Below are 11157 nucleotides of genomic sequence, written 5' to 3'. Positions count from 1 at the left end.
TACATAATCATTAATACATGCTCGAAATAGTACAGTTAATGTTGCTCTCCTTTTTCAAATCCAAACAGAGAAATCATTTTGATTGAATATGTAAGATAACGATTTGAAAAGTAGAGACAGGACAATAAAAAATCCTAAATACACTTAAAAAAAGTCACGAGATTCTTAGTAAAATTCCTATTGTCTAGAAGAGTCTGAACCTTGTGCAATGTTGTGTTAATTTCCAGTGAACTTAATTTGATTTTTTTGCTCTGTTTATTTCTGACGAGGGGAGGGGTTCATTATGATTCATACATGTGTGTTGAACCCGTTTCTCGGACAGGTTGTTAATCAGTCATACCACGTGATTCAGGGTAGTATTACACATCTGTGCATGTTTCTACTGGATCTGCAAATTACAAAAATCAGACATAAGCCAAGATTTAGGATGTGTATATTCACGACAATGTTTTCAAGGATTTTTGTTTTTGTTGATGTATTTTACGTCAAAATTGTATGAATCTGTACTCGTATACAATTATTTGTTCTATATTACAGCTCAAATAAACAGTGGGTGTGTACATCTGTGTTCTATCGGTGGCGTTACAGGTAAGGGTTTTACAATTCTTCTGTTGGATTTGTTTGAAACACATACTGATACCTATTAAACGTATAAACCCGCTGCATTTGTTTGCACCTATCCTAAGTCAGGAACCTGATGTTCAGTGGTTGTTGTTTATCAATGTGTTTCATAAATGTGTCTCGTTTCTCGTTTTTTTTATATAAATTAGACTAATTGTTTTTCTGTTTGAATTTTTTCCCGCCAGCAATTAGTTGGGCTCTTTATAGCTTGCTGTTCAATGCCCCGTGTTGGAGACCGTACTTTGACCTTTAATAGTTTACTTTCACAAATTGTTACTTGGATAGAGAGTTGTCTCATTGTCAATCATATCGCAACTTCTTATATGTATGCCTGGAATTGGATAAAGAATACCAAGACTCCATGAAATTACAAAATTTTATTGTTGTAAATACAACAATGTATTTAAAAACATAATGTCTTTATATAGATTAGACAGTTGGTTATCCCGTTTGGATGGTTTTACACTAGTTTTTTTGGGGCCCTTTATAGCTTGCTGTTCGGTTTGACCCTAGGGAGCCTTGTTGAAAACCGTACCTTGACCTACAATGGTTTACTTTTATAAATTGTGACTTGGAAGGAGAGTTGTCCCATTGGCACTTGTACCGCATCTTCCTATATCTAAGAAATATTTCATCACAAAACATATTGAATTCTTATTTTTTCTAATATATTTTATCAACAGTAAGCTTTTGTTTTTGTTAGTAACAATTTGTTTCCAAGAATAACATAATATGTACTTCAAAAACAGTGTCTGTAATATAAAATGGTGAACTCTGTTTTTGTTATATTACAGGAAAGGATCTTCGAGTATGCCTGGAAAATTGCAAGTACGAGTCTTTAATCTATATATCCATATTTTTATAGGATTGGTGTTATAAATGGTGTATATGATAATGAGCATGATTGACAATACTATGCCAACTGTTTTCAAATGTTACATTTGTCATTGTTAAATAAATTTTAATAGTCATGTGGTGGAAAAATATCACAAATTGCAAATGTTTTTACCACACGAAATCGAAACACTTTCTGTAGACATCTGAAAAATGGCCTGCTGTTTACCTTTCCTTTAATGTCGGAAATTACATTACTCGTGGGCAATGGGAAAAAGTTTTACATTTAAGGTATTCAAATGGATATAAGACAATTGTAAAATATGCACCAATACAAATAGCATTCGCATGATCGTTCATTAAAATTTGTCATATAAAACGTTTTATTCTCAATGTAACTGATGTATCTGGAAACATAAACCAAACAAATATTTCCTTTCAATTTCAGATCTTAAAATGATGTTAAAGGAACTTGATTTGTAACCGACCAATAAAGAAAGAAAGAAGAAACCTTGGAATGAAATAAAATGAAGTCACATTACATTTGTTTTTTTAAAATATTACCCTTCAGGAATCGACAAAAAAATATTGAACGGTAAAACAGACCAAAGCGATCATCCTATTCAAATGTGTCATTGCATATAACTTTAACGCTAGAACGAAAGTAAGTGATATGAAGGTAAACATATTTAGTAATTTAAAAAAAAAAAAGAACCGCGAGAATCACATGGCGTTGTCAGTTTGTTTTAGATTTATGAGTTTGACTGTCCCTTTGGTATCTTTCGTCCCTCTTTCACACCTAGCTTTCAGAGATTTAATCAAATACACTGGAAATTGAAGAAATCTGAGTTCTTTATTTGCAGTGCTACAAATAAATCACGATTAATTGTCATTTTCGATACATTGTGTTTTTGTCCAAAGTCACTTTAAAAAACATATTTTGTTAAATTTGTCTTTTATTGTGAATGCAATCTTTTACTGACCATGAATGTAACATTTTGATGTGTTTTTTCTTACATCACTAAGAAAAACAAATAATGTGATTTCTTTTCTTATATTGGGGACGATATAAACTTTTATTTAACCTGCTTGTATTTTTTTCTAATCTCACTAACATGGCTAAGAAAAACATAATGTGGTCTCTTTTCTTGTATTTGGGCCTCAATGAAATTTTATTGGTCTTGAATATATAGCTATATCTTAGTTAATTTTCTTTAACTTCAGTACGAAAAACATAGTGTGAACTCTTTTTTAATATTGGAGCCGTAATAAATTCTTACTGGCCTTGAATGTAACATATTGGGGTAGTTTTTCTAACCTTACTTCGAAAAACATTGCGTGATTTATTGCAAGACGATATATCAGGAGCATGTAGCATACACAGACTACTGTACTACTGTACTACTGATCTATTTTTACACCTAATATCAATATTGTTAAAACCTTTGACACTGATGAAGGCTGTATTTGTCAACACGATTTAATAACAACATTTTCGTATAATAACATCTTATATCAGTACCGTTGTGCAAGTTTTTACACTGATATATACAGCTAGATTAAAACTGACGTGGAAAGGTAACACCCGGCCACCGAAAGTTTTATTTTGATGAAGCCAAGGTGGTCGTGTGGTCTAGCGCGCCGGTTACAGTGCAGGCGATTTGGTGTCACGAAATCTCAGGAGCATGGGTTCGAATTCCGGCGAGGGAAGAACAAAATATTTGTAAAAGCAAATTTACAGATCTAACATTGTTGGGTTGATGTTTATGCGAGTTGTATATACAAAATGTACACAGTCATGTATCACCATCACTGCTGATGATCCAATGGATAAATCTGTGTTAGAGTTGTCACTGGTTCAGACGTACTTATAAATATAATTATTTCTGTGACTGTATCTTACATTAATTTGTAAAATCCTTTACTATAGATAATTTAGCTGATCTGTAAAAATAACATCTTCATGTTTTTGCAAATATATATTGAGGGTCCGTCGATTGTTAGAGGTAATAGTACACTACCAAGCATGTCACAACACTATTGTAGCAACATCATATATTTTCGTATTATAATATACTAGTAGAATAAACCGCAGTATGAAGTTCAGTCTGAAATCAAACCAAATACTATCATAAGTTACTTACTACCCTGCCTTAAAGATATCAAATAGACAAATTGAATGAGTGTTGCAACTTTGAAAGCAACACTGCATTAAATAATAACAAATAAATAAAACGGCATGATCATTAAAAAATAAAAACAAAAATAAAAACAAAAAAAAGTGTTATTTTTTAAAAACGAGGATTTAATTCTAACTGGTTAACATAATTCAGCTAGTTATGGTTGAGTTTTAAAATCTGGTTGTGTATTGACCCGACAAATTGATCACGTATTTTGATATTTCAGTGTAATAAATGAAAAAAAAGTAATTGTTCCCGTCTTGGGCTAATCAAAGAAGGAACATTACAAAGTAATACTTCATTTGGTAACATTATACTATAACTGTCGAATGAATTAGATGTGGACGAAATTGTAGTTTGCATTTAAATCAGGGAAAATAAAAACCTTACACATTATTACACAATGACTTGAAGCAAATAATATTGTCCGGGTAGATTTTCTTTAAAAAAAAGACCTATTGTTCTGAATGAAAACATCTGCATATAGGTATTCAAATGACGAATAGACCTTTAAATTATATAGTCTTGCTATAAAAGAATTTTATTTAAAAACTAATTTAGAATAAATATAGAACACCTTTTTAATATTTCCTTTACCTTGATATTAATCAGTGCTTGTGAAATTTACCAAAAAATCAAATTAAATGTCCGTGTACCTTTTGTATTTGCTTTTTGTGTGTGTTTTGTCATTTTGTTGCATGTAATACTGTACAGTAGTTAGTTAGTTAAATAATCAGGTGCGTGCGCATTATGATTTATTATCAACATTGTGATCAAGTATCTTTATTTTTTCTCCTTGTATTTACCATCTGTTTTGCTGATATTTAAAAATTGTAATTTTGTACTTATCTAATCTGGTATCACTATTTTCCCTTTGTCTCTGTTTTTTAATTCATCTAATCAATAAGCCAAAATAGATTGTTATCCTTTACTTTTTTTTTACGGTTTTTGGTAATAGGCATATGGAAAGTCAGGAACATGATCAGGAAATATTTTTATAATTATGATCGTTGAAGTATTTTGTTTTGATAGATTGTAGAAATCCTGTGAAATGAATTATTTATAACATGTCCTGACTTTTTGAACATTCTATTATTTTGCATTTGGGTTGGTGTAGCACTTTTGTCCTTTTTAATAGAAAGTCATATAAGATATAGATATCTTATTTTATGGGGGAATTCAAAACCATATTCTGATTCCAACGAAGAACCGAAACTGACATCATTAAGATGACAGATTCATTTATTGACAACATAAAATTGTTTAATATCTAAGTAACCACACTACTTTATAATAATTACTGCTTTCTATAACAGTAAAATAAATATTACAAATAATTAATATTAATAAAAAGTAAAATCACAAAATTCTGAACTCCGAGGAATCATTCAAAACGGGAAGTCCTTAATCAAATGGTAAAAACTCAAACACATCAAGCGAATGGATATCAATTTTCTTATTCATGACTTGGTACAGGCATTTTTCTTATGAAGACAATGATGGATTGAACCTGGATTTTTTTAGCGCTAAACCTCTCACTTATATGACAGTCGCATCAAATTCCATTATATTGACAACGATAAGTGAACAAACTTAACCGACAAAATAGGTAAAAAGTAAAAAATGTCAAAATAAGGGTACAGCAGTCAACATTGTTTTATAATCTTAATCACAATAAAAACAAACAACTATTTAACAAAAAGGCACAAAAAGTGACCTATAATTGTTTATTTCTGTGTTATTTGATCTCTTGTTCAAAGTTGTTTCATTGGCAATCATATCGCATCCTCTTTTCATATATATAGCAAATTTAACAACGTCATTCATTGCTTTCTTATTTTGTACTTTATTTATGTATTTAACATCCACCATGTTAAACACGACCAGGCCTGCCTCTGACTTGGCAGGTTTTTCGTATTTCAACATAGATATTATAAACCACTAGTTTCCAAACTATTAGCCCGACATAACTAAACCGCCATTTACACATGTCTTCCTTCTTTTGAATATATGGTCAGAATAAATAAGACGGTAACAACCATGTAACTACACTCTAATAGCAAAATCACATATTTTTCGATTTCAAAATAACACGTAAAATTAAACCGAATAGCTGTTGAAACACACCAATGGTGTTGGTTAATGAATAATAAAAAAGTCAAAATAAAAACCTTATCAGTCCATTCGTTTATTGTGTTTTATCTTTTGATTTTGCCATTTCTTTAGGGGCTTTCCGTTTTGAATTTTCCTTGGAGTTCACTATGTTTGTAATTTTACTTTTTTTAAATTTTTGTTATACTTGCCTGCTTATGACAGACACATACAGAATGTGGCAGGGTAAAACTATCTCGTAGGCGCCAACCCCTTCAACCCCTAACATAAAAATTATGTCACAGTACAAGAGCAAACTTTAAAAAAATCAGTTTGAAAATGGCTTAAATATCTAATAGATAGAAATAGAAATACATCTAACCTAACGAAAATTAATACTAGTACATCCCGACAACAAAAAGATAAAAAGTATAGATCTAAGAGTACTCACAGTTACTGAAAGCTAGTTCAAAGCCAAAAATAACTAATTAACAAAACGTCCTGCAACTAAGACCAAATTAGCATGACGTAAACTTGACCAACTGCTATTATAAATAAGTTCTTACTATACCTTGAGTGTTCCTTTACAAACACTACTGCATATAATGATATAACGGTGTTATAGTTCTTACAAACCAATATGATTTTTGCAAAACCAGAAAAAAAAATCAATTTAGATAGAAAAGATACTAAGTCAACTTTTTTCAAATAGTGCAGGTTGTATTCAAATATCTGTTCGAGTACTGACACATCGGTCGCAGTGTTTAATGCCCATGTTTTATTCATAGATTTTTTCAACTTTGCAAGGAAAACTTAGTGTAATAATATAACGGTATTATAATTTTGTTAAAATGTCCGATTTTTGAAAAACAAGGATTTAAATCTATTGACATATAAATATTGGATGAAAGAATTTCAGATAGTTATGGATTTGTTTGAATATCTGTTTGCGTACTGACACATCGATCCCGATGTTTAATGAATGTTCATTATTTATGGATAATACGTATTAATGCATGCCAGTTGTTAGACTTTTAAGTGAAGATATAAGTTTATACTAGTAAATTGAGCCGCTATACCTTTAAGACTTTTAGAAATTTCAAGAGCATTCTAATTTTTAATTATATCAAATCATGACATGATCAGCTTTAAAAGGTGAGGCGAACGATACCAAAGGAGAGGCGAACGATACCAAAGGAGAGGCGAACGATACCAAAGGGAATTCAAACTGTAAAGTAGAAAATAAACTGACAATGCCACGGATAAAAAAAAAAGACCAGCAGACAAAACCAAAATACCAAAACTCTCATAGAAAGACTTAGCAACACGAAGTCCACATCAAGCTTAAGAGTAAAAGCCCTGATGATGTTTAACAGTCGAGGAGAATAGGAAATACAATAATATCATTTAATTTCTTGCTTTTCATTATAATAAACTATAGTGATAAAGAGGGGTTGTATCTCAAAGCGCATTTAGTCACATTAGACATGGGAGATAATAGCTGTTGTCTTACAAACAAATTATAAAGAAATACAACTCATTATTATATTAAGTCAAAATATAAATTAGATATTTGTATAAAATACTCTCACTCCCTATGTTGTTTACGTTCCTACCTTTAGAGTTGTTTGATGGTTTTTTGTTCAAATAAAACAACGTAACAACATAAACACTGAACAGCAACAAAAATAAACGCTATCATACATAGAAACGGGCTTTTATACTTTTTTGGCATTTTTAACTTTTTTTTTTATTTTAAGCGTCACTGATGAGTCTTTTGTAGACGAAACGCACGGCTGGCGCATATACAAATTTTTTATCGTGTGATAATTCCAAAAAAACAGATAATTGTGTGTTGAAATAATAAACTCGTTTTCTCTAAAACAAATATTAAGAAAAAGAAACCAATTCCAATGTAGAGTATTTGGTGTATGTAGTGGTAAGCATTTTTATGTCTCATAAGACAAAGTCTGTAAAAAAAATGGAAGAAATATTATAGGATATGGGTAAAGTACTATATCTAAATGTTTACCTAGAAACGCTTTGTAAGTTTCAAAGCTATAAAATTTGACACTGTGATGATTAATAAATCTATTTAATTACGTTTCACTATGTCGGTTTGATATATTGGTTATTCACGTGTCTCCAAGTCCGCTTTAGAATCTACCTCATCTTTGTTTCTCATTTTCAATCGGTTTTGCACATGTAAATACATATGTTTTCAAATCTCATCTTTTGCTGCATTGCCTAGTTTCTTCCTCTTTGTCACCCAGAAAATGATAAACAATTTTGTCATGTCCTGAATACGCATTTTCTATCAGGTCAATCAATTATAATCCAACATATTTTATTTTAAACTTCAATTACATTTTAAAATGTATAGAATTTTATTCACGAAAAAAATACTTTTCTCGTTAAGCATTAGAATTTTATCAAATCTCCCCTTTCAAGTAAAAAAATACGATTTATTTATCTTCTAGTAGCATTGTTTCTTTAATGCTACTTAACACTGAAATCAAAATCTCGGAAAACACTGAAAGAACAATTTTAATTAATAACATCTTTTACAAATATGTTTTAAACCATTACTATAGACTTATGATATTACCAATTATTTAACGTATTAAACTATCAAAAAAGTTGTTCGTATTGATAGTTTTCTGATAACCGTTTCTATCACTGACAACACGATAAAATTTCACCAACAGTGACCTGTTCAGATCACTAGATATCGACATCAACGGTAACCAAAATACAAACCAAATTTGAATTGTAAATTACTTGAAACTTTGTGTATAAATGTATGACCAAATTCAAATGTCTTAAATACTTTTAAATGCACTCTATCTACACAAAAACATTAAAGACTTTGATTTCAAATTTCAGATCATACGAAACATAAAGCTATAAATCACTATATAACGTTTTGATTGCCTTTTTTTATAGACATAAGATTTTGTATGATTGACAAAATGACGTCAGCAACTATATGTTATATTTACGTATCAAATAATTATTTGTTATTTTCAAGGTTAAGTAAAATATAAGAAATAACCGGAAGGTGAGTTCATTTTATTTCCTTTTAAGATTTCAAGTGTCTCTTTTAAGGTCTTTTCGCCAATCTGAAATAGAAAAAAATTAATTGCCTGGTTTCTGGAAACATTATTACCTTAATAATAATAAAATGTTTCAAAAACAAAATTCTAATGAATGATTCCGTAAAATGTGATAAGCAAAACATTAGAAATAGTTTCATATGTAATAAGATTTTGTCATGTAAGAGAGAGGTAATTTTACCTTTTAGTTAGCAAAAAACTGGGTTATTTAACTATTTTGTACACAAGAAAAAGCCTGTGCCAAGTCAGGAATTTTACTGTTGTTGACCATTCGTTTGATGTGTTTGAGCTTTTGATTTTGCTATTTGATTGGAGACTTTCTGGTTTTGAATTTTCCTCATATCTCAGTATTTTTGAATTAACATTTTACAATGTTTGATATTTTCCATTTTAGGTGTAATACCACCAAATCATGGTACGTCACATGCGGTTGCATACGAAATTAGGCCTAAAAAAATATTCCCTTGAATTTGACAGTTGTAGAAAATTAACCCTGCATTTCAATGCACTTAAATTTTTCTGAGTCGTAAATATGTATGTTGGGTGTCTGAAAGCATCATTCTTTTTTTATTTGATGGTCTTATAAAATATTTTGGAACGTTAAGGTTACATAGTTACCAAAGCAGGTAACCAGTAAATAACAGTGTAAAAATTGGGTTGTCTACCCTCGGCGGTGGTTACTTTCCTATATGCAATGAAATGTAGTGTGAAATTTTCACTGTATCACTGGAAAGGATTGACCTTTACACATGCAAAGTATTTCTTTGGTTGAAATAAAGGTAAATACTGTACGATTTTTTTAAAAGTGCCAATTTAACAAAGACTAATAGGGAAAAATCAATGGTGGTATTACACCTATTTAGGGAAACTAAATGTGCACTCGTGACCCTATTGTACTTTCATTTTTAAAAGTTATTAATAAACCAGTTCAAACATTGTAAACATGGACTATTCGGAATGGATTTAGACACAGAAAGTACGTTTGAGGTAAAATTGCATTGAAATGGGGGTTTACGGGTGTTTTCTTAGTCAAATGGGTGGACAGACGAAGCTGTATTTAGATTAGTGTGTTAAATTTTAACTTACCCTTACAGTTTTTGTTTTGTTTATACAACATGTGAATTTTTTATTTCAGTGTTAACCATGTTCTGAAAAGCATTCTGTTGAAAAATCTTATATGTGAATTGGTCTGCAGATGACACTTCAGCATTAAAGTATGTATCAACTATCATCATGTTTTTTTTTTGTTTTGGCCGCAAAAGTTTACAATTTGCCATTGTGCAGTCTACATTTTGCACAGACAATAACTCATCTAAACACTTATTTGTCCTGGATTTATACACATCAGAATCTAGTCTCACATACTTAAACTTTATAATTCTTACCAATTATTTTTTGTACCAGCATTCCAAGGGACATAACCCTTTTTAAAAACATTTTGAGGTATTTTTTTATTACTCTTTCTCCCCATTTTCTATGTAAAATACAAGAAAGTGGACTTTTTGTGTAAATCTATTAGAAATATACTGTTATGAGTAAATAAAAAGACTTTGATACCAGTAGCAATAAATTATTGACTGAAAGGGAACCGTTATTTCTCACACTAGGGGAACAGACCAAAAACTCAAGTTACACATAAGGGCTTATAGAAACTTCCGTGTAGACTGTTAACATTTATAGAGACAGTTCTTTCAGCTAAAACACTTTAATTATTGATTTAACATTACATTTATTTCATTTTTGTGGGAAAATAATCACATTTGTTTTATTTTTTAGACAAAAGATATCAAGTTTTGATGAAAAAGGAAGGAAGGAGGAAAAATGGACCAAAACAGACCAAAACAGACCTTCAAATGAACTCTAAAAGGTGCAATAAAATTGTTTATCATCTTAAAGTTGTCTTTTGTATTCTATTTAATTGTTTGAATGCATATATCATGAGTTTATGATCAGATATTAGTCAACACTGCATTTTATAATGATACACTGAAATTAGGATTTTTCGAAGAAATTGGACTGAAATTACCGTAGGATATGGCCTTACGTTATAGTGATTTTCTCTGAAACTATAGTTCTGACTGAGACAAAACTTGACAGTTATGCTTGAAATAACTTGCAATTGGAGGGGAAAAAATTGCATTAAGTTTATTTGACATTTAGGTGTTCTTTAGGTGTAATACCACCAAATCATGGTACGTCACATCCGGTTGCATACGAAAGTAGGCCTACAAAAATATTCCCTTGAATTTGACAGTTGTAGAAAATTAACCCTGCATTTCAATGCACTTAAATTTTTCTGAGTCGTAAATATGTAT

General features: G+C 30.4%; 1 long non-coding RNA gene across 1 annotated transcript; it reads left to right on the top strand.

Annotated features, from left to right (window-relative positions):
• Positions 1-9361: 9361 nt before the first annotated feature.
• Positions 9362-10737, top strand: LOC139526114 (uncharacterized). Its single transcript, XR_011665137.1, has 3 exons — positions 9362-9621; positions 9978-10056; positions 10619-10737. It is a non-coding gene; the product is annotated as an uncharacterized lncRNA (long non-coding RNA).
• Positions 10738-11157: the final 420 nt, after the last annotated feature.

The sequence above is a fragment of the Mytilus edulis genome, chromosome 6 (assembly GCF_963676685.1).
Source record: "Mytilus edulis chromosome 6, xbMytEdul2.2, whole genome shotgun sequence".
In the NCBI taxonomy this organism is placed as follows: domain Eukaryota; kingdom Metazoa; phylum Mollusca; class Bivalvia; order Mytilida; family Mytilidae; genus Mytilus; species Mytilus edulis.
Note: the sequence above shows the minus strand (reverse complement) of the source record. Positions and strands in the feature narration are given on the sequence as shown.